The following is a 24,605-nucleotide window of genomic DNA, read 5'->3' as shown; positions in this document are numbered from 1 at the left end:
ATTCGCATGTATTTAACAGTGTCCCTTTATGAAAGTAGAGCTGCTGTCTCCTATACAACCTCATTGACACCTTTTGATGGGTTTGGTTTCCCAAGGAGCAATAAAGGACCAAGGCAGCAGCCTGACAGCTGTGTAAGGAGCCCAAGTCCCCCAGGGCCAGGCCAGCCCAGGCCATCACGCAGCAGCCTGCAGGTGGCTTCGTTTATCTCTCAGATACCTTTCAAATTCCTGTCTCACAAAGCGCCTTGAGCAGAACACTCAGATTTCCAGGTGTGGTCTTCTTAGAAGAATACTGCAGAGGTCTATAAGCCTTTTTTTTTTTCCTTTCAGGAAACAGTTCCAAAAAAATCCTGTTGTAGAAAAACGGTTTAATCATTTCCCCCTTAAATATTTATTTCCGACAGTTTCGACTAATCTTGTGTGGTCTAGACTGTTCAGTATCTGTCAAAGATTCAGGATCAAAAGGAAATTCTCTTTAATCACGGCCCCTACTCTCAACCAAGAATAACCAGATTATAAGGACCCAATGCTGAGCTTTGATCCTAATAGAAATAAAATTTAGAGAAGTATCAGGGTCATTTTTATCTGGTAAGTGAAATCTGTATTCAAACAGAAATCTCCCCATGAAAATATCTCTGGTGATTATGGGGGCTTTCTCCTGCTCCAGTGGCTGCCAAGAATGGAAAGTGATTTCTCATACAAAAACACACTTTCTTGCCATTAGAATAATAGGATTCACAATCAGATCGCATGATAGTGGGCTACCGATACTACAAAGAGGGGACATGCAAGACCACTCGCTAAATCCAAGCCCCTCCAGCTCTCTCTCCTTCACCTGGGCCGTGCTCCACTCGCTGTGAGTTTTGCAGCTGCAGCTGCCCTGATATGAGGGAAGCCGGAGAGCGAAATTAAAGAATGCAGAGAAGAGGAGAAGGTGAATGGAGACATATTGTTTCTGTTTTGAGTTAACAGGAAAACTAGCAGAGGACCATTTCTCCCACCTGTATCCATATCAGTGCCCTTTACTCCAATGTGGAAATAATTTGAACTGATATACGCAGAGAGGAAAAAAGGAAAAGAAAATCAGCAATGACCAGGCAATTAAAATAATTCACCAGAGGTTTCTCTCTCAAAACGAGGAGAAACGAAGCCACACATCCAGGGCATCCCTGTCACCTTCCCTCCCTTCTCTCTCCTATTATTTGCCACCTGGGCTGTGTTTAGCTCCTTTTTCTTTCTTAATTCACCACATTACCTTTTTTTAATCTTGTTCTCATTCACTGACATGAACAGGTTGTCTGTTTCATGTTTGAAGACACACTATCCCTGCTCAGATCTGATGGTGACATAAAGCTGTGTATTCACAAACCAAAACAAAGCTTGCTTATTTGTAAAGCTTGATTTTAGCAATGGAAAATCTTAACTAGTCTAGGATTTTCAAATATATTATTTCAAAGTGATTTCATTTGAATTGTGATTACATATAGAAAATAACTATAAAATTTGAAGAATGAATTTATCATAATTAATTCTCAGGATGGAATACAAATTATTCAGAAAAAAACTTAAGATATCCTCAGGGGGAAAAAACTAACATCTCAGTTTGAGAATTTTTTTCCCAAAGTATATATAAGTTTGCCATAGATCCTTAAGAATCCTTCACAAAAAATCCCAAGAGAATGAAATACAGTACGTTGAAATATAAAGAGAGAATATTAAACTCAAGCAATAGTGGAAGTAAATCAAGATTATAAATTCTACGAGAAAGGCTCCTTCAGACTTCTGGGGTCTACTTGGCCTTCAGACACTTCGTTTGCACAGACAACAACAAGCTTTGAGGTAGGTAGTCCCAAGAGGTCCCCTAATGGAACACACCTCCTGATATGCACACCCAAGAGTAGTCCTCTCCAACACTGCATCTGCTCGACCCCACACAACTGAAAGCATAGATAATACTGATGTGCTTGAAGTCATTTAAGCCCTGAAAGTCCATCTTGGCCTCCTGGGATAATCACTGATTCTCACACACCCCTGAACACTCTAATAAACCAACATCACCATGCTGTGAGAATACCCAGACCAGAGGTGAGGAGGCCCTGTGGAGACAGCTCTGCTGGCTGTTTCTGTTCCAGGTATGTGAGTGTAAGAACTATCCTTTCATTCTTCTTACTTCCTGCACATTACATATCCTCCTTACATGCATTTTTCATAGTCTATCTTCTTTAGAAATTAGCTCTATAAAGGCAGGGATTTTTATCTCCAATGCTTATATTAGAACAAATTCTGGGCACATAGCAGGCACTTAATACCAAAATTTTAAATACACATCTTTGGAAGCCTGCACACACACACACACACACACACAAATCTCTAAATAGTCCCAACAACAATCAATAATAAAGCATAAGTTTTCAATAATGCTAAAAGATTAGGTCAATATATCACTACAAGGCACTTAGTTTACACAGTCTCAGATTAATAGAACTTAGTACGTCATTGTGAGGAAATTGTATGTCTGCAAGAATATAAACACTTACAATAAACTCATGGATACAAAAAATATTTGCTTAACATTATGTGTAAAGTTTAGCTATGAATACAGAGAATCAACAAGTGACTTGGGTTTATGTCATCATGGAAGAAGAACTCAGAAGTGACATCTAGATCAAAAATCAATTACTGAATAAATCAAACTCTTTATTAGTCTGAGTCATTATTCTTTTAGACCTGACAAGTATCATGTGAACTTGGTAAAATATACTTGCAAACTTTGCAAAATACAACAAAACAAATTATCACTTAGTACAATTATTAAAACAAGAATTCCCATTCCTCAGAGAAGTAAAAGACAAAGAACTGGTGACATGAACTAAGCTTATATTGGTATTTTATATCAAATGTAAATATGTTTGACAATGTTTCATAATCATTATATTTGTTCATCTGTTTCTGCTCATGGTTGGAAGTATTGGTCATACTAAATCTGAGGTTCAATTTGTTTAAAGAGAATTTGTCTCAATAGTTAAGAAAAATATTTTTCAGACTTTTATTAGATTATAAGTATAAATTGACTAATAAAGAAATTATGAAATTAAAATAAAAAACCATTGTGGAAACTCTAGCTCCTGTAGATCTCAAAGGCAGAGGGGGAATCCAAAAATTCAACGACAAAAAACTAAAGCTGCAAACAGCTCTACTCAGACTGCCCTGGCTATCTCTCATCATCAGACCTCTCCTTCAGGTCTCAGAAATGCAGCCTCCTTTAATTAAATCAGACTTCTGTCAACATTGGGTGATTGTTATTTATGCCACTAACTGCTGTGGTGGCTCATTGTGCACAATAAATAACCAGAAGAGAAATTTGGTGCCTAGATACAGGGTAGCTGAATGATCAAAGGATATAAAATATGGGACCTTAGCTTTCACTGGAGGCAGCGGGCAGATGTGGAGGAAAGAAGAGGGGTTATTATAAGGCAGAAGGAACTCCTGGGGGCTGCTAGTGAAAGCTTAAAGGACAATGAAGAAAAAACGGAAGAAAAGGTGATGATTACATGCTAAACCAAAGAATTGCAGAAACTATTATCTGTGGTATGTGAACTTCAGAGGATTATAATGACCTGTGGCTAATTAAAAAGATGTTACCACTGAATATTAAAAATTCTACCCATGGCCAGCGCCGTGGCTCACTAGGCTAATCCTCTGCCTGTGGCACCAGCACCCCGGTTCTAGTCCTGGTTGGGGTGCCGGATTCTGTCCTGCTTGCTCCTCTTCCAGTCCAGCTCTCTGCTGTGGCCCGGGAGGGCAGTGGAGGATGGCCCAAGTGCTTGGGCCCTGCACCTGCATGGGATACCAGGAGGAAACACCTGGCTCCTGGCTTCAGATTGGCGCAGCATGCCGGTCGTAGCAGCCATTTGGGTGGCGAACCAACAGAAGGAAGACCTTTCTCTCTGTCTCTCTCTCACTGTCTAACTCTGTCCAAAAAAAAAGAGATTCTACCCACTTGTAGATGCTCCCAAAACATGGAAGAGAAGTATGCCTGAAAGAAGAGCTGCTCATTCTCTCTTCCTATGAGTTCAACAAGTCTTTATTTTTTTCTGCAGAGGCTGGGGTTTTGGGGATTGAGGAGGTGTTAACAAAGACATGAAACTGTGAGACAGACAGAAGGAGTAAGTTCAGGAGACCTACAGCATATCACGGTGTCTTCAGTTAATGACAATATGTTGTATATTTTTAAATTGCCAAGAGAGTCAATTCAAATGTTCTCACCACAAAAATAGCATGGGAGACAATGCATTTGCTAAATAGCTTACTTGGTCATTCCACTGGTACACATGTAGCAAAATATTTTGTATGCCATAAATACGTACAATTATTACTTGTAAAATTTACTTGTATATATAATATGCATATAATATGTATAATATGTATATATGTAATATATAATAAAAATTACTTGTATAACTCAATAAATGTTTTTTAAAAATGAATGTTAAGTTTTTGAACATCATTTATAGGACATTATAGAAACCATGACTTTCTAGGCTCAAAAATAAACATCTTCCTTATCTGCAGCAAAATATTCTCCAAGTTAGAAATGGAAAAAAAAAAAAAAGACCACCATGAGACAGGTCCTCTGTTAGGGCCACAGGTGCCACACAACAGAACATCTCTGCTGTTCAAAAGGCCCAGGAAGGGCTTAAAGGACAAGTCCATTGAATATTTTGTTAAATAATGGGGACCCTAAGGACTTCAAGGGAGTTGCATCAGAACAAGCTAACATTGGTTAAGAGAGAGAATGATCTGAAGGCCAGTTGGGGCTACGCGTTTTGTTTGATGCAATGAGTGCCAACAGAATTAAGTAGATTTTAATAGCTTGATACTGGAAGAGGCCTTTCCTGTATGATGAACATGCACAGAGATGGTACAAAGGAAGAAGGCACTTCCTGGAGAGAGAAAGGTGACCAACTGGACCCTGGAATTGTAGTGACACAAGGCCAGTTGCCATAAGGAAGTGAAAAAAGTCTTCCCAGGTCACCAGGGCCTCTTCCTCCCTCTACCTGCAACCTAATTGAATGAGGGACTCTGAGTGGCCATTGTGCGGGTGAACCAAAACTGTTAGTGACAATACTACATTGTTATATTTGTCACACAGTGTTAGAAAACCGGAATGGAAATTATCTCTTGAACACTCTTTACTAAACATCAATTGACTAATATACTCGAATGATAAAATCAATTAGAATACACAAATTAATGTTTATACAAAGCCTTATCAGATACAGCTTTTTCAAGATTATATTTTGCATAGTATTAGCAAGGGTTATTCAAAAGCAAGAGAACAATTAATTTTGCAGCATGTGGGAGGAGAAGGGTGTGAATCAGTATGAGGTACTTATCCCCAATGCTTGTGACCAAAGAACCCAATCTTTAAGTTCCATTTTACAGTTTTAGTGTCATGATAGCAAGAATAGACATAGCAGCAAATGCAGTATACTGCACTGCCTTGGTCAGAGGTTGAAAGCCAGGGAGGAGGTAAGGAACAAGATAAAGTCCCTGCCCTCGATTAAACTACACTACACTGAGACATTTGATTTTTAACCGAGGCTAAGATCATCTTTTAAGCAACCTCATAAATGCCAACCCTAATTCACTGAATTTAATCCACTCATGAATTTAAGAAGCTTTGAAACATATTGGTCTTATGTGTTATAGCAGAAAAGCACATATTGTATGCTCTCTTGCTAACACCTTCAGCTGTTAATTTTCACTATAAAATGGGAGAACTGGACTAAATTATCTCCATTTCTCTCACATCCCAGTGTTTCAGGACAACCGACCTTCTATGCATAGTGCCTAACTCATCTCTCCCAGTAGCACTGCCATATTTTTACAGGGTGACCGATACTGTACAATAGCATTTAAGACTGATGCTGATTTTCTGCAAAGCTACTTTGTAGTTTTCATAATTGAAAGTAACATATCATTCTGAAGATCGTAGCTGTTCATATCAAATGAGTCAGTTCAAAATATCAGCCACCTGATCTTTAAAGAAAGCACGAAATTACCTTTTCATAAAATGAGCTTCAACTTCAACATAAAGTTAAATGGTTTTGGAATTTGAGTTGGAAAATCTTGGCCTGTGTATTATCTTGATCCAATACAAAATTTATTTTAAAAATTGAGAAAAGAATCAGCAAAGGTAAGATTTCCTATAGCATATTAGCTAAACTAAAGAATCCATATAGGATCTCCGTATAATATCCACATTACATGATCTATGTGAGATTTTCAGTGAAAGATGAATAAAATATTTTAAGCTCTTATACAGTAAATTCCTTTTTGAAATGGAACTAATCTTAGAACATAATAAACAAATGTAAAATATCCCATTTATAAGATTTTATTTCTCCTAGTCTTAAAGTTCAGGCTCTTAAAAGGATGCTCTTTCATTTCTAGAATGCATGCTTATGTTACTCAGAAGCAACTTCGTTTGTATATAAATACCAAAAATGTATTTGACAGTTCAATTTTCAGGCAAAATGCATCATTTTATAGATAGATGAACTTCTTTACTTGGCATTAGCTAGTTTTCTTTCACTATTTACTGAGAATTTGGGATTATGAGTTTCATGATGAAAACATTTGAAATATTTCTTAAAGTAGAAAAAGAGTACATTATACAAAATCTAAGACAAATTAAGTTTATCTTAAACATTTTCTTAAATCAGAGCTAGCTACTTCCAATATCATCTTCCAGCAATCTGAGACTGAACTAAGAAGTATACCAATGTGTTGATCATAGGTATATTTTAAAATATGCCCAATTCAATTTGTACATATTTTGAGTCCAAGTAAATGCTTCCTATTCATTTTTATTAGTTTTCTATCAATTCCAATACAAGAGTTTCACTGGGAATGGCTAATTCTCAGAGATCCTAGAACTGGGGACCCAATGAAGGTACTGCTACCCACATTTCCATCTGTGCCGATGTGCCAACCTCACCGCACCTGAATCCTGTCACTGATAGGCAAACCACAAGCCCTTCACATAGTCCTGGGCACCACCATCTCCTCCCAGCCACACTTCAAGACCTCAACCTGAACAGCTTCATACAAGTTGAAGAAAAATCTACATCAAACAGTGTACACTAAAAATCACCTGAGACCTCTGGTTAAGATTACTATCCTTTCCATTTGAAAATCAAGATGTCCAAAGGCTTTGATGAAGTGCACACTATATTCCCTTAATGCCTAAAACAAGGTGGACTATATATATATATACACACACACTATATGTACATATATACCATATGTGTGTATATACACTATATGTACATATAATATGTATATATAAATTAAAATTCTGATCTAGAAGCCCAAGCTACAGTGTAATTGACTGAGAAAAATAATTGAAATCCAGTGTCTTCTGTTCTCTTTTACTGTTTCATTGTTGTTATAAATTCATTCATTCCTTATTTAAAAAGTTCTTTCTTCCTCTCTTTTATCTGAAAGGCAAAGAGAGAGAGAGAGTGAATGAGTGAGAGAGGGAAAGAATCTCTCTCCCATCCACTGGCTCACTCCCTGCATGCATGTGTCACAGGGACCCAGTCATTCGATTCTTCACCACTGTGTGCGACAGTCCGTGATAGTAGAGATGGGATTCGAGCTCAGGTACTCCAACATGAGATGTGGATGTCCAGGTGTCCTCGTAACTATTGTTCCAAGTATCTATCCCTTCCTTCAACTACCTAACTCAGTCTGCTTTCACTCTGCATTTTCTGTGTCATACCAAAACACAGAACCCTGTGTCAGATACACGGTGAAACAACCCACAACTGGCTGAGCATTAATTTCAGTTTTCACACTCCCATTTATTTCACACAACATAAATGGTAAACAAAATGAACACTTAAATGTCACTGTCTTCTCAAAGGAACTGTTTCTCATAGCCATAATATCATGCTTTTGGAACAGTGATCTGCGAATATTACATTTACCACAATATAGAGCAGAAAAGCAAATGTGTCAGTGATGGATAATTTCACCAAGTCAGGTCACCATCATATAGGGACAATGATTTTGAAATTTATTAAGTTAACACATTAGCTTGCTCTTAAAAAAAACCCACATCCAGATAAAGTTAATTATAGAAAAAATAACCTCTATTAAATAGCATTGGTACTCAAATAAAATTATGTCCATAAGAAGATATTCTACTGAGAAAAATATTTATATATTGAAGAGACTGGCTGAAAAATAATCTGTGTTTATGTAGACTGAATTTTAAACCACATACATTGCTCCCAATTCATTATGACATCTTTCTATACATCCAGAAACATCACATCCAGAATCATTAGTATGATCATTCTGAAAAAGGCCTCAAGAATAATAAAGGTATAGAATGCCCAAATAGTTATGTCACTTCCAATTTTATTGCTTGAAAGTAGACATAACAAATGCACAAGGGTATATAAGAATTAAGACAAAAATTCTTTATTTGATCATGTTTAATATTTCCAACAGCTCTCATGATTGTCAAGTATTTTCTTCATCGACATTTGGGTTCTTAATATTCTTATAGGCAGTTATGTCTTTGAGTCAGTCTCTCCATTCTTCTTCAGAAAATGTTATCATGAATTCAATCATCAACCTCTTAATCCTTTCCATGAGTCTGTGTATATTTTTCACAAATGGTCGCCACCAGGAAGAACAGCCTTCAGCATTTATGCTTGTCCCAAGTTAGGACCCGAAAGATGGTGAACTATGCCTGGGCAGGGCGAAGCCAGAGGGAACTCTGGTGGAGGTCCATAGCGGTCCTGGCGTACTCTCTCTTCATCAGCAGATTGTCACCTACCTCCTGCCAATTCAGATCTCGACTTCATATGGCATTAAATAGGCTGAAATGATTTCTCTCTTCAGATGTAACCAGCTATCTGCTGCCATTGTGTTTTAAAATTCCAGCTTTGATCAATTGCCACATTTTTCAGCATATGGTGTTTAAACTATGTGTTTTAAAACTAACAGCATTCTTCTTTTATATATATATATACACACACATATATATATGTGTATATATATATATAAGACACACATATATATATGTGTGTATATATATATATATATATAAGACAGAGTTATAGACAGTGAGAGAGAGAGAGACAGAGAGAGAAAGGTCTTCCTTCCATTGGTTCACCCCCCAAATGGCCACTGCAGCCGGCGCTGTGCTGATCCAAAGCCAGGAGCCAGGTGCTTCCTCCTGGTCTCCCATGCGGGTGCGGGGGCCCAAGCACTTGGCCATCCTCCACTGCCCTCCCAGGCCACAGCAGAGAGCTGGACTGGAAGAAGAGCAACCTGGACTAGAACCTGGCACCCATATGGGATGCTGGTGCCACAGGCAGAGGATTAACCAAGTGAGCCACGACACCGGCCCCTCTCTTCTTTTATAGTACTCTATGATATTTGTCAATTGTTTCTCCTGAAAACATAAGTGAAAATCATTTTTATCTTGGTCCATCTGGGGCTTCTATCCCAAAATACCATATATTGGGTGGGTTATAAAAACAACAGTTTATTTCTCATAGTAACAGAACTTAGGAAGTCCAAAGTCAAGGGTCATAGAGATTCAGTGTCTGCCGAGGGCCCACTTTCTGGTTCTGACAGGACCTACTCATGGTGGAAAGGGCTGCCAAGCTCACTGGAATCTCCTGTATAAGACACCAATCCCTAGGATGAGTCCTCACTCCTTGTTGTCTCATCATCTCTCTAAAGCCCTCTCCTAATACCATCACCTTGAGGGTGTAGATTTCAAATTCTGAATTTTGGGGAGAAACAAATATTCATACAACATCAATTTTGATGGTATAAAGGTAGAAATATTAACATTAATTAAAACTTTGAAAGATACACAATAGTTAAAATATACAAGGAAAAAAAACCTAACTCTGAGGAAGGATTAATATTAAACAACCTTTTCCAGTATCATTTTGTAAAAGAAGCATTGCTACCTAACACCTAATGAGTGAAATATATTTTAACTTAAAACCATCTTAATTCACACATTACTTTATTGAAAGGAAAAACAAAAATGTTTAAGAATAAAACAACCCACTTAAGAGATGGGCCAAGGACCTCAACAGACATTTTTCAAAAGAGGAAATCCAAATGGCCAACAGGCACATGAAAAAATGTTCAAGAACACTAGCAATCAGGGAAATGCAAATCAAAACCACAGTGAGGTTTCACCTCACCCCAGTTAGAATGGCTCTCATTCAGAAATCTACCAACAACAGGTGCTGGCGAGGATGTGGGGAAAAAGGGACACTAACCCACTGTTGGTGGGAATGCAAACTGGTTAAGCCACTATGGAAGTCAGTCTGGAGATTCCTCAGAAACCTGAAGATAACCCTACCATTCAACCCAGCCATACCACTCCTTGGAATTTACCCAAAGGAAATTAAATTGGCAAACAAAAAAGCTGTCTGCACCTTAATGTTTATTGCAGCTCAATTCACAATAGCTAAGACCTGGAACCAACCCAAATGCCCATCAACAGTAGACTGGATAAAGAAATTATGGGACATGTACTCTATAGAATACTATACAGCAGTCAAAAACAATGAAATCTGGTCATTTGCAACAAGATGGAGGAATCTGGAAAACATTATGCTGAGTGAATTAAGCCAGTCCCAAATGGACAAATATTATATGTTCTCTCTGATCGGGGACAACTAACTGAGCAGCAAAGGGGAAACCTGTTGAAGTGAAATGGACACTATGAGAAACAGTGACTTGATCAGCCCTTGTCCTGACTGTTGATGAACAATGTAATACTTTATCCCTTTTAGTATTTTTTTTTGTTCTAGTACTATTGGTTGAACTCTGTAATTAACACACAATTATTTTTAGGTGTTTAAATTTAACTGAACAGTGATCCCTGTTAAATTTAAGAGTGGGAATAAGAGAGGGAGGAGATTTACAATCTGGGACATGCTCAATCGGACTTGCCCCAAATGGTGGAGTTAGAAACGTACCAGGGGATTCCAATACAATCCCATCAAGGTGGCATGTACCAATGCCATCTCACTAGTCCCAGTGATCAATTTCTGTTCACAATTGATTACACTGATAGGACTAAGAGTCAAAGGGATCACACGAACAACACTAGTGTCTACTAACTGATAGAATAAAAGAGGGAGAGAACGATCCAACATGGGAAGTGGGATACACAGCAGACTCATAGAAGGGCAGATGTCCTAAATAGCACTCTGGCCTCAGAATCAGCCCTTAAGGCATTCGGATCTGGCTGAAGGGCCCATGAGAGTATTTTAGGCATGGAAAGCCAAGTCACTCTGGGAAAAAAAAAAAAATCTCTGCAAGTGAGAGCTCAGTGGAAAAAACAGGGCCATCAAAGAAGGAGGTACCTTTCTCTGAAGGGAGGAGAGAACTTCCACTTTTACTATGACCCTGTTGGAATAAGATCAAAGTCGGCGAACTCAAATGGCTTCCCAAGCCTTGGCAACTCATGACTTGAGCCTAGGGAGATTACTGACGCCATAAACAAGAGTGTCAAATTGTTAAGTCAACAACAGGGGTCACTGTGTACTTACTCTTCATGTGGGATCTGTCCTTAATGTGTTGTCCAATGTATAGTAATGCTATAACTAGTACTGAAACAGTATTTCACACTTTCTGTTTCTGTGTGGGTGCAAACGGATGAAATCTTAATATATACTAAATCGATCTTCTGTATATAAAGATAATTGAAAATGAATCTTGATGTGAATGGAATGGAGAGGGAGCAGGAGATGGGAGGGGTGCGAGTGGGAGGGAAATTATGGCGGGGAAAACCATTGTAATCCATAAACTGTACTTTGGAAATTTATATTTACTAAATAAAAGGTAAAAAAAGAATGCATCCATTAAGAGAAACCATGGCATATCTCCTAAGAAAAGTATTACAGAAAAGCTCTGTTTGGGTTTCCTGTGGCTGCAAGTCGTCAGTTGTCAGTATTGCACCTCACAGATTTTTCTTGTGCACTTCCTGCAGAATGTTTGCCTCCATTCACCAGCCACCACTGGCTCTCAAACTCCATTGAACTTCGTGGTCAACTCAGATGTGACTTTCTGTGTGAAGTTTTCTGCAGTTGCAATCATAATTACTTCTGACTCTATGACCTGATAGCATCTTGTTATGGTTATGCAGGAAAATATTATTCTCTTCTATTGAAATACAAATTCTGGGGGCTGGTTTTGTGGTCTAGTGGATTAAGCCATCATCTGCCATACTGATATCCCACATGGTTGCTGGTTTGAGTCCTGGCCGCTCCACTCTTGATCCAACTCCCTGTTAATGCAACTGGGAAAGCAGTGGAAGATGATGCAGGTGCATGGGCCCCTGAACACATGCGAGAGACCTGGAAGAATCTCCTGGCTTCTAGCTTTGACCTGGTCCAGCCCTGGCAGTTGCAGACATTTGGGGAGTCTGTCTCTGTCTCTCCCTCTGTCTATAACTCTGCCTTTCAAATAAATAAATAAATATATCTTTTAATACATATATATAAATTCTGTCAATTCAAAGATGAGATATTACTTGTTTTATATTTCTTTTTTTTTAAACTTTTATTTAATGCATATAAATTTCCAAAGTACGACTTATGGATTACAATGGCTTCCCCCCCATACCATCCCTCCCACCCACAACCCTCCCCTTTCCCACTCCCTCTCCCCTTCCATTCACATCAAGATTCATTTTCGATTATCTTAATATACAGAAGATCAGCTTAGTATACATTAAGTATGGATTTCAACAGTTTGCTCCCACACAGAAACATAAAGTGAAAAATAATAGATGATTTTTTTAAATGATGATGAAATCAGAGCAGACCTATTGTCATGTTTAATCCCAGTGAGAGTCAAGTTGGGAATTGATAATTTCTTTTTTTTTTTTTTTTTTTTTTTTTTTTTTTTTTTTTTTACAGAGGATCAGTTTAGTATGCATTAAGTAAGGATTTCAACAGTTTGCACCCCCATAGAAACACAAAGTGAAATATATTGTTTGAGTACTCGTTATAGCATTAAATCTCAATGTACAGCACATTAAGGATAGAGATCCTACATGAGGAGTAAGTGCACAGTGACTCCTGTTGTTGACTTTACCAATTGACACTCCTGTCTATGGCATCAGTAATCTCCCTATGCTCCAGTCATGAGTTTCCAAGGCTATGGAAGCCCTCTGAGTTCTCCGACTCTTATCTTGTTTAGACAAGGTCATAGTCAAAGTGGAGGTTCTCTCCTCCCTTCAGAGAAAGGTACCTCCTTCTTTGATGACCTGTTCTTTCCACTGGGATCTCACTCGCAGAGATCTTTTGCCAGAGTGTCTTGGCTTTCCATGCCTGAAATACTCTCATGAGCTTTTCAGCCAGCTCCGAATGCCTTTAGGGCTGATTCTGAGGCCAGAGTGCTATTTAGGACATCTGCCATTCTATGAGTCTGCTGAGATTCTCACTTCCCATGTTGGATCACTCTCCCCTTTATTTACTCCATCAGTTAGCGTTAGCAGGTACTAGACTTGTCTATGTGCTCCCTTTGACTCCCAGTCCCTTCACCATGACCAACTGTGAACTGAAACTGATCACCTGGAACAGTGAGATGGCATTGGTACATGCCACCTCAATGGGATTGAATTGGAATCCCCTGGTATGCTTCCAACTCCACCACTTGGGGCAAGTCAGCCTGAGCATGTCCCAAATTATACATCTCTTCCCTCTCCCATTCCCACCACCATGTTCAACAGGGATCACATTTCAGTTAATTTTCAACACTTAAGAATAACTGTGCATCAATTACAGATCTAAACCAGTCATATTAAGTAGAACAGATAAAAAAACTACTAAGAGGGATAATGTATTTAGTTGTTCATTAACAGTCAGGGCTATGCTGATCAAGCCACCATTTCCCATAGTGTCCACCTCACTCCAACAGGTTTCCCTCTTGGTGTTCAGTCAGTCGTCACCGATCAGGGAGAACATATGGTATTTGTCCCTTTGGGACTGGCTTATTTCACTCAGCATGATGTGTTCCAGATTCCTCCATTTTGTTGCAAATGACTGGATTTCGTTGTTTCTTACTGCGGTATAGTATTCTAAAGAGTACATATCCCATAATTTCTTTATCCAGTCTATCGTTGATGGGCATTTAGGTTGGTTCCAGGTCTTAGCTATTGTGAATTGAGCTGCAATAAACATTAGGGTGCAGACCTCTTTTTTGTTTGCCAATTTAAATTCCTTTGGGTAAATTCCAAGGAGTGGGATGGCTGGGTTGAACGGTAGGGTTATCTTCAGGTTTCTGAGGAATCTCCAGACTGACTTCCATAGTGGCTTCACCAGTTTGCATTCCCACCAACAGTGGGTTAGTGTCCCTTTTTCCCCACATCCTCGCCAGCATCTGTTGTTGGTAGATTTCTGCATGTGAGCCATTCTAACCGGGGTGAGGTGAAACCTCACTGTGGTTTTGATTTGCATTTCCCTGATTGCTAATGACCTTGAACATTTTTTCATGTGCCTGTTGGCCATTTGGATTTCCTCTTTTGAAAAATGTCTATTGAGGTCCTTGGCCCATCTCTTCAGTGGGTTGTTGGTTTTGTTTTTGTGGAGTTTCTTGATCTCTTTGTAGATTCTGGTTATTAACCCTTTGTCTGTTGCAAAGTTTGCAAATATTTTTTCCCATTCTGTCGGTTTTCTTTTCACTCTCCTGACTGTTTCTTTTGCAGTACAGAAACTTCTCAATTTGATGCAATCCCAATAGTTGATTTTGGCTTTGACTGCCTGTGCCTCCCGGGTCTTTTCCAGAAATTCTTTGCCTGTGCCAATATCTTGAAGGGTTTCTCCAATGTTCTCTAGTAACTTGATGGTGTCAGGTCGTAGATTTAGGTCTTTAATCCATGTTGAGTGGATTTTTGTGTAAGGTGTAAGGTAGGGGTCTTGCTTCATGCTTCTGCACGTGGAAATCCAGTTTTCCCAGCACCATTTATTGAATAGACTGTCCTTGCTCCAGGAATTAGTTTTAGATCCTTGATCAAATATAAGTTGGCTGTAGATGTTTGGGTTGATTTCTGGTGTTTCAATTCTGTTCCATTGGTCTATCCATCTATTTCTGTACCAGTACCATGCTGTTTTAATTACAACTGCCCTGTAGTATGTCCTGAAATATGGTATTGTGATGCCTCCGGCTTTGTTTTTGTTGTACAAGATTGCTTTAGCTATTCGAGGTCTCTTGTGCCTCCATATAAAATCAGCACCATTTTTTCCAGATCTGAGAAGAAGGTCTTCGATATCTTGATTGGTATTGCATTGAATCTGTAAATTGCTTTTGGGAGAATGGACATTTTGATGATATTGATTCTTCCAATCCATGAGCATGGAAGATTTTTCCATTTCTTGGTATCCTCTTCTATTTCTTTCTTTCCAAGGAAGGAAACCTCACAGCAAAAGATCACAGGGAATTCAAAGCATATATTAGAACTTATCTTTGGCAAATGGCAGGGCAAAGTTACCACTTATCATTAGTAACTTTGAACGTGAATGGCCTGAACTGTCCAGTTAAAAGACACCGATTCGCTGATTGGGTTAAGGAACAAAACCCATCTATTTGCTGCTTACAAGAAACACATCTTTCCAACAAAGATCCATACAGACTGAAAGTGAAAGGCTGGAAAAAGATATACCATGCCAACAGAAATGAAAAAAGAGTGGGCGTAGCCATCTTAATATCGGACAACATAAACTTTACCACAAAAACTGTTAAAAGAGACAAAGAGGGACACTATATCATGATTAAGGGATCAATTCAACAGGAAGATAACAATTATCAATGTATATGCACCTAACTACAGGGCACCAGTTTATCTAAAAGATTTATTAACGGACTTAAAGGGAGACTTAGACCCCAATACAGTAGTACTGGGGGACTTCAATACTCCACTCTCAGAAATAGACAGATCATCCGGTCAGAAGATCAACAAGGATACAGTAGATTTAAACGACACTATAGCCCAAATGGATCTAACAGATATATACAGAACTTTCAATCCTACAGCTAAAGATTTTACATTCTTCTCAGCAGTACATGGAAGCTTCTCTAGGATTGACCACATACTAGGCCATAAAGCAAGTCTCAGCAAATTCAAAAGAATTAGAATCATACCATGCAGCTTCTCAGACCATAAAGGAATGAAGTTGGAAATTAGCAACTCAGGAATCCCTAGAGCATACGCAAACACATGGAGATTGAACAACATGCTCCTGAATGAACAATGGGTCATAGAAGAAATCAAAAGAGAAATCAAAAACTTTCTGGAAGTAAATGAGGATAACAGCACAACATACCAAAACTTATGGGACACAGCAAAAGCAGTGTTAAGAGGAAAGTTTATATCAATAGGTGCCTACATCAAGAAATTGGAAAGACACCAAATAGATGAGCTTTCAATTCACCTCAAGGATCTAGAAAACCTACAGCAAACCAGACCCAAATCTAGTAGGAGAAGAGAAATAATTAAAATCAGAGAAGAAATCAACAGGATTGAATCAAGAAAAACATTACAAAAAATCAGCCAAACGAAGAGCTGGTTTTTTGAAAAAATAAACAAAATTGACACCCCATTGGCCCAACTAACTAAAAAAAGAAGAGAAAAGACCCAAATCAATAAAATCAGAGATGAAAAAGGAAATGTAACAACAGACACCACAGAAATAAAAAGAATCATCAGAAATTACTACAAGGACTTGTATGCCAGCAAACAGGGAAACCTATCAGAAATGGATAGATTCCTGGACACATGCAACCTGCCTAAATTGAACCAGGAAGACATCGAAAACCTAAACAGACCCATAACTGAGACAGAAATTGAAACAGTAATAAAGGCCCTCCCAACAAAGAAAAGCCCAGGACCAGATGGATTCACTGCTGAATTCTACCAGACGTTTAAAGAAGAACTAACTCCAATTCTTCTCAAACTATTCAGAACAATCGAAGAAGAGGGAGTCCTCCCAAATTCTTTCTATGAAGCCAGCATCACCTTCATTCCTAAGCCGGAAAAAGATGCAGCACTGAAAGAGAATTACAGACCAATATCCCTGATGAACATAGATGCAAAAATCCTCAATAAAATTCTCGCCAATAGAATGCAACAACACATCAGAAAGATCATCCACCCAGACCAAGTGGGATTTATCCCTGGTATGCAGGGATGGTTTAATGTGCGCAAGACAATCAATGTGATACACCACATTAACAGACTGCAGAAGAAAAACCATATGATTATCTCAATAGATGCCGAGAAAGCATTTGATAAAATACAACACCCGTTCATGATGAAAACTCTAAGCAAACTGGGTTTGGAAGGAACATTCTTCAATACAATCAAAGCAATCTATGAAAAACCCACAGCCAACATCCTATTGAATGGGGAAAAGTTGGAAGCATTTCCACTGAGATCTGGAACCAGACAGGGATGCCCACTCTCACCACTGCTATTCAATATAGTTCTGGAGGTTCTAGCCAGAGCTATTAGGCAAGAAAAAGAAATTAAAGGGATACAAATTGGGAAGGAAGAACTCAAACTATCCCTCTTTGCAGATGACATGATTCTGTATTTAGGGGACCCAAAGAACTCTACTAAGAGACTATTGGAACTCATAGAAGAGTTTGGCAAAGTAGCCGGGTATAAAATCAATGCACAAAAATCAACAGCCTTTGTATACACAGACAATGCCATGGCTGAGGAAGAACTTCTAAGATCAATCCCATTCACAATAGCTACAAAAACAATCAAATACCTTGGAATAAACTTAACCAAAGACGTTAAAGATCTCTACGATGAAAATTACAAAACTTGTTTTATATTTCAATAACAACTAGCACAGACATTTAAGTCATGCAACTATCTATGTACTGCTAGAATAGCAGTTGAATGGCTGTGGCATGTGTTTAAGTTTTCAGGGCCTAAGTTTAAAAGGGGAGAGGGATTCATTCTCAAAGCCAGTGGACCAGGTACCCCTAAAATATATTTATATGCACTAATCAGTGGTTTTACTTATTTTGTCCAATAGTCATCTTCATTCTGTCCAAAACATTTAGCACCACCTTTTTTCTTAGGGTTAGATTTAGAGCTGAATAAGTAGTCTGGAAAACACTTTTTTTTTTGGAGGGGGGAGCATGGTGGAAACAAAAGTCAAATTACTGACTTCTAACTTCAAAAGCATTGTGATACATGCAAATAAGAAGGTAATCTTGTCCACCAAACTCTCCCTCCTCCCCTAATTCCCCAGATCCTTAAACATTTGTTGAGTTATGGAAGAAGGAGAAGATTTGCAATCATGAAGCAAAACAATCAGCCATGTGCATGGAGAGGGCTTCTGCTTCCATGAGACACCCTTCAAGTGTGAGGGACAAAATGTGGATACAATGTAGCCTCTCTTTCATTTAGCAGCCTCACTAGTGGAGAGACGGCAGCAGAGATGTTAGGAGGTGGATTGAGTGCAATCCACTGAATATTCTGGGGACAAATAATGGTGACAATCGGGTTCAAGTTTTGTGAAGGGAAACTCTCTTCTAAGAGCCTCTCTCATTTGCCCTATATGTCGCTCCCCCTCTTCGTGGAGGAACGACACAGGACCCTGCGCTGTTCTTTCGTCTGCTCGGCCCTCCCTGGGTTTGCTGCTGCTTCTTCCCGGGTTGGCTACTATCCCTTCCACCTCCGTGGAAGGGCAGTTCCCCCTGGCCGCATTCCCCACTTCCGCAGGGGAGCGGCACACCGCCGGCCGGCTTTCTCGGGGGCTGCACAGGTGTTCCTTCAGCTAGATGTTCCCCTTAGATGTTCCTTCGTGCATTCCGTCTCTCTCCTCCTTTATAGTCCTCCTCCGCCAATCCTAACTCGGCTGCCCACACGCCGAGTACGCTGCTCTCCTCCAATCAGGAGCAAGTCCTACAGTTTATTAGCTGAACTGGAGGCAGCTGTGCGGAAGCTGTTTACTTCTCTCCCATCGCCATATTGTGGGAGAGCAGATGCATAGAATAAGTCTTAATTCCAGTAACTCAGTCCAGTCCGGATTGCTCCCCACAGATCCCCCTTTTTATTTTTGGCGTTGATACGCGCCTGTCTTCGGTGTCCCGCGGCACACACTCTGCTCTACTTGCTAGAGTTGCCACAGGCTCTTACAAGTCCTATCCATCAGGCAAACCGAATCCGGGTCCTCTCTTCGCCATGTTGTGAGGAGGTTTTTAGGCGCTGATGCGTGCCTGTGTTCGGTGACCTGCGGCTCATACTTTGGTCGAGCCGCCTGCTGGCGCTTACCGCCTCAATCAGGCAGACCGAATCCAAGCCTCCTAATTGTTGCATTGTGGGGAGGCCTTACTGATGTTAATTCGTGCCTGTCTTCGGTGACCTGCGGCGCATAAGCTGCTAGCCGCCGCAGGTGCTCATCGCCTCACTTAATCAGGCAGACCGAATCCAAGCTCTCTCATTGCCATGCTGTGGGGAGGCCTTACTTCTCTATTTCTCTATCTCCGGGCATTCCTATTTCTCCCATTCCACTTCTATCTTCCAGCATTCCTATTTCTCTCACTTTGCTTCTAAACTTCTATTTCTCTTATCCCTGCGGCTTCCCGGCGCCTCGCCCCGCCGGCGGGTTCCCGGCTCTGCGCCGCTTCAGCCCGCGCCTCTCTCATCTGCGCGGCTCGGCTTTGCGCGCTCCGCGGTCTGCACGCCCTTCGCGTCTGCACCACGGCCTCGCGCCAGCCCTGTTCCCTATCTATTCACGCCCCATGCTCTCTCTGCACGCGGCGGCTTCCGCGAGTAACACAGCGTAGCTTACGTGTCCGCCACTAGCATTCAATCTAAGTTCCCCGGGCTAGCCTGGCGAATTCAACCCAGCATACGTCTCCGCCCCACGGTTTGGCTTCCCGTCCTTTGCTCCCCGGGCTAATCAGACGGATCCCAACCAGGCTTACGTTTCAGCTTCTGGTTTCAACTTTTCGCCCCCCTATTCCCGGGCTAACTTGAGAATCCCAAAGTGGCTTTCGTTTCAGCCTCGGCCTGCCCCCCGCGGCTTCAATTTCCCTAACACTTTTCTCTACCCGGTATATTTCCCCAAGCTTTCCTCCAACAATACTCCTCCCTCATTTCTCCTGGCCTCTCCCCACAGTCCGCATCCGAGTCTGTTTGTTCTAGCTTTCACTTTCGCTTTCGACCTTAGAGATTTCTCCCAGCTTCCCCCCGTAGTCCGTATCTGAGTCTATGCCTAGGCTTTCAATAGCTTCTTCCGGCACCTCTTTCGTCCGGCTTTTCCCTAGGCTGTTTGCTAGTCTCTTTCTCCGATATTTTCCCATTTCTTCCCTCCTAAGTTTCCTATCCGTCCTAGGTTTCCTATCCGAGTCACGGCACCATTATGTCGCTCCCCCTCTTCGTGGAGGAACGACACTAAACCCTGCCTAAGCTTCATATCCGAGTCACGGCACCATTATGTCGCTCCCCCTCTTCGTGGAGGAACGACACAGGACCCTGTGCTGTTCTTTCGTCTGCTCGGCCCTCCCTGGGTTTGCTGCTGCTTCTTCCCGGGTTGGCTACTATCCCTTCCACCTCCGTGGAAGGGCAGTTCCCCCTGGCCGCATTCCCCACTTCCGCAGGGGAGCGGCACACCGCCGGCCGGCTTTCTCGGGGGCTGCACAGGTGTTCCTTCAGCTAGATGTTCCCCTTAGATGTTCCTTCGTGCATTCCGTCTCTCTCCTCCTTTATAGTCCTCCTCCGCCAATCCTAACTCGGCTGCCCACACGCCGAGTACGCTGCTCTCCTCCAATCAGGAGCAAGTCCTACAGTTTATTAGCTGAACTGGAGGCAGCTGTGCGGAAGCTGTTTACTTCTCTCCCATCGCCATATTGTGGGAGAGCAGATGCATAGAATAAGTCTTAATTCCAGTAACTCAGTCCAGTCCAGATTGCTCCCCACACTATACCCTCTGTTAGGAGTGCTTCAAGGACAAGGGGAGTTCTAGAGAAATTTTCCATCCCACTTGTTCATCTTATCTTTCAGATCCACAAGTTGAGTGACTTAAAGCTGACAGAAGTGGTCTCAAATCTCCTGTTCGAATGGCCTATAAAACTGCTTTGTGCAAGGAGAGTGGAAGTGGGAAAAAAGTCACACTTAACCTCTGGTTGCAGTTTCACTGATGCAGAATAGAGCTAATTTAGAAACTCTGGATATGCACAGGTTTTTGTTTAGTTTTGTTTTTAAAAACTGAAACACTGAAATGTTATACCTTTATAATCCCTTGTCATTTAAAAAAACAAATAATTAATTTATTTTAAAGAATCGAGTTCTTGGTATGGAAATTCCATTTCAGTCCTGATGAGGTAGCCTGGGGGGTCCTACAGAGAGCGCTGAAAAAACTGAAGAATTACTACATGATCGGCTGGAAGGCATCAGAAAACTGCCCAGGCAGCCTGGTCTTGAGGGACCAAAATGCTAGAGATGGAGGTTAGTGCAGAGAGACAAAATAACGTTCTGCTAGCCCGTTTTCCATGTTGGAAAATTCCCAGTTCATGGTGTCAGGCAAGATCTGAGAATCTTGCCAGGAAGTTAGGGCTTAGAAAAGCCAGAATAAATTCTGGCAATCTCAACGGACTCGAGAAATAGAAATTGGATACTGGGACTGCGTAGAAAGCCAGTTCTTAAAGGGTCATATCCTGGAGAAAGGAAAGACATGGGAGAGTAAATCCTAAGCATTTGACCAGTTCTTAAAGTACATGGAAAAAGTAACTAAGAAACACAGCAGTTGGTTACAGGAAAGCAGTCGATTTTTTTTTTTTTTTTTTTTTTTTTGCATTTCCAAAGGGTTAAGAAACAAAGTTGTAATTCAGGATCTACTGAGAAGTTCCAATAAATATGTTGGGGTTGAGTCAGACTTGAATAAAATCTTACACATTTGTAAGATTGAGTCCCAGTTTAGATGAGTCTATAGTTGGATTCAAATCATAAATTCCCCACCTTATTTGGCTCTCAAGAAGTAGGGTCAAACATCTCTGCAGAAAGGAGACACCATTCAGAACCTCTAGTTATTTTTTCCCATAAAACATACGGCAATCAGTTAAAATTTACCAGACATGTTAAGAATACCAAAAGGAAAAAAAAAAACACAGCAAAAGCAGATTCATATCTCAATTTAAAAACAAAGACTTAAATGATTTGTATAGTCAAGAAAAACTAAATGAAAAGATAGAAAACTAGAAGAAATAGAATCAAAAGAATATTCTAGAAATAAAAATAACTGAAATTTAAAAAACTAATAGGTGAAGTCCACATTATACTAGACAGATCAGATCAAAGGACGCAAGAACTAGAATCTGGAGAAGCAGAAACCTTACAGAGTACATAAGAAAAGGGAAGAATGCTGAAGAGAATTTAGGAGACATAATGGCCTGGGAAGAAATATAAACACACATGTAACTGAAGTCCTAGACAGTGACAAAACAGAGACAGCAAGATAATAGAAATTTTCAAAGACATAGTGGTTGAATTTTTTTCCAAATTTTTCCAAGACATCATCCCGCAAACTTAAGAAACTTTAAGATTTAAGTAACCTCAACCAAGATAAGGATTATCCTCTAAATGCAAATCCCACACATGGCCATGCCATAAAGTACTGGGGGTTAAGGAAAAGAGCAAAAATCTTAAAAGCTACCAGAGAAAAAGATGTATTGCCATTGAAAGAACAACAGAATGATGAACAACTAACTGAACTCTTGCTAGAACCTATGCAGGATTCAGGGTTCTACAGAATGAGAGAGAGGGAGGAGAGGGAGAGGCACAGGGACTGGAAAGGGGCCGGGGGGAGAGGAGAGGGACAGGAAGAGTGAGGAAACAGTTCATTAGGGGGTGTGGCTCACTTCATTATGGATGCTGAAAGTCCCACCGAAGGCTGGCTGCCAACTGGAGAAATAAGAAAGCTGATTGTGCAGCTCAGTGCAAGAGGTCTGAGGACCAGGGAGCCCACAGTGAACTCAGTCTAAGCTGCAGGGCTGAGAACCTGTGGGCTACTGGGAGAGCCCGGATTTCCAACTTCCAACGCAAAATGAAGGTTGTCCCCGTTCAAGAAAGTAAATTTGTCTCTTCTGCCCTTTTGTTCTGTGTGGGCCCTCAGCCCACTGGATGTGGGCACAGCTTCTTTACTCAGTCCACATTTCAAAAGTCAATCTCTTTTGGAAACACCTTTAAAACATACTCAGAAATAATGATTTCCTGGCTATCTGGTTATCCCTTAATCCAGTCAAGTTGACACCTGAAATTAACCATCACAACCTATAAAATTCAGATGAAAATGTTATGATGCTTTTAAAGTGTTGAAAGAAAGGAACTGTCAACCCAGTAGTTTACATCCAGTAAAAAATACTCATTGAAAGTCAAGTTCACATAAAGACATTTCCAGACATGCAGAAACTTAATAATTTATTGTCAGGTGAATATGGATAGAAGGAATGAGGAAGAAGTAAAGATAAATGAACACTAAATGTAAAACAACAATGATATGTCATTTAAAATTTCGTGGAGGGCTGTAAATGGAATGAAAGTGTTAAGCCCTCATATTTTTAGAGGTATATGGAAAGCATTAATTTATATTAAACTTGGATGTTCTATCTTAAGATAACTGTTAAAATAATAATAAAAGTATATATATTTAACAAGTTATGAAGTGTCAAAAGTGGAATAGAATAGAAAGGCAAAAAGGGGGGATACTTACAAAGTAGACTGCCTAGGAAAAAACTCAGTCAGTAGATGAAAGTAATTCCTGCATCAGTAAGAAAACAACCAAATTGAAAAGTAATCACCATACATAAGTAGGCCCTTTACAAAGTAGAAAATGCAAATGGACAATTCATCGTGAAAATCTGTTCAATCTCTTTAGCCATCTGAGAAATACAAAAACAGTATGGAAACTCCTTATCACTACAAATCCTCATGATTGGCTAAAGTTAAAATTTAATAAACCTAAATCAAAAACTGTTAGCACCAAGTGTTGATAAGGATATGGAGCAACTGGTATTCACATAAGATATGAGAGGAATGCAAAATGACACAAGCATCTTCCTGAAACAGTGTCTACCCAAGTCACTTATACACACACACTATCACTCAGCAATTATACTGCTTGGTTTATACTCAACAGAAGCAGATATCATGATTACCAAAAGACAAAAAAAAAATATTTCCCATGATAGAACCGCTTTTTTCATTTCTTCAATGTGTATGTTGCAGTTCAATAAAAATTTTACTTTTAAATTAGATGTAGTGCTTAAAAATATGCTAATATTCTCCAATTTGAACGAATGTAGACCTTCAGATGATCCTGGAAACTTTCACTTCATTACAAAGAAGTACCAGTCCCTCATAAGCAGAAAATGGACAATATCAGATTTGGGTCCTAAAGCATGTTGGCAGTCTGGCTGCCATGATACATTATTCTTTGTCATTTCTACATCTGTTTTCCATACAGCTACTATTTGTATTTTATATACACAGTGTGGCAACAACATATTGGAAATATGTTATCTAG

General features: G+C 40.0%; 1 protein-coding gene across 1 annotated transcript in view; it reads right to left on the bottom strand.

Annotated features, from left to right (window-relative positions):
- SEMA3D (semaphorin 3D) overlaps positions 1–24,605 on the bottom strand; it is a 283,059-nt gene that overhangs the window by 3,777 nt on the left and 254,677 nt on the right. The window lies entirely within an intron of this gene.

Source organism: Oryctolagus cuniculus, chromosome 16 (genome assembly GCF_964237555.1).
Source record: "Oryctolagus cuniculus chromosome 16, mOryCun1.1, whole genome shotgun sequence".
In the NCBI taxonomy this organism is placed as follows: domain Eukaryota; kingdom Metazoa; phylum Chordata; class Mammalia; order Lagomorpha; family Leporidae; genus Oryctolagus; species Oryctolagus cuniculus.
This window is presented reverse-complemented; position numbering and strand designations above follow the sequence as displayed.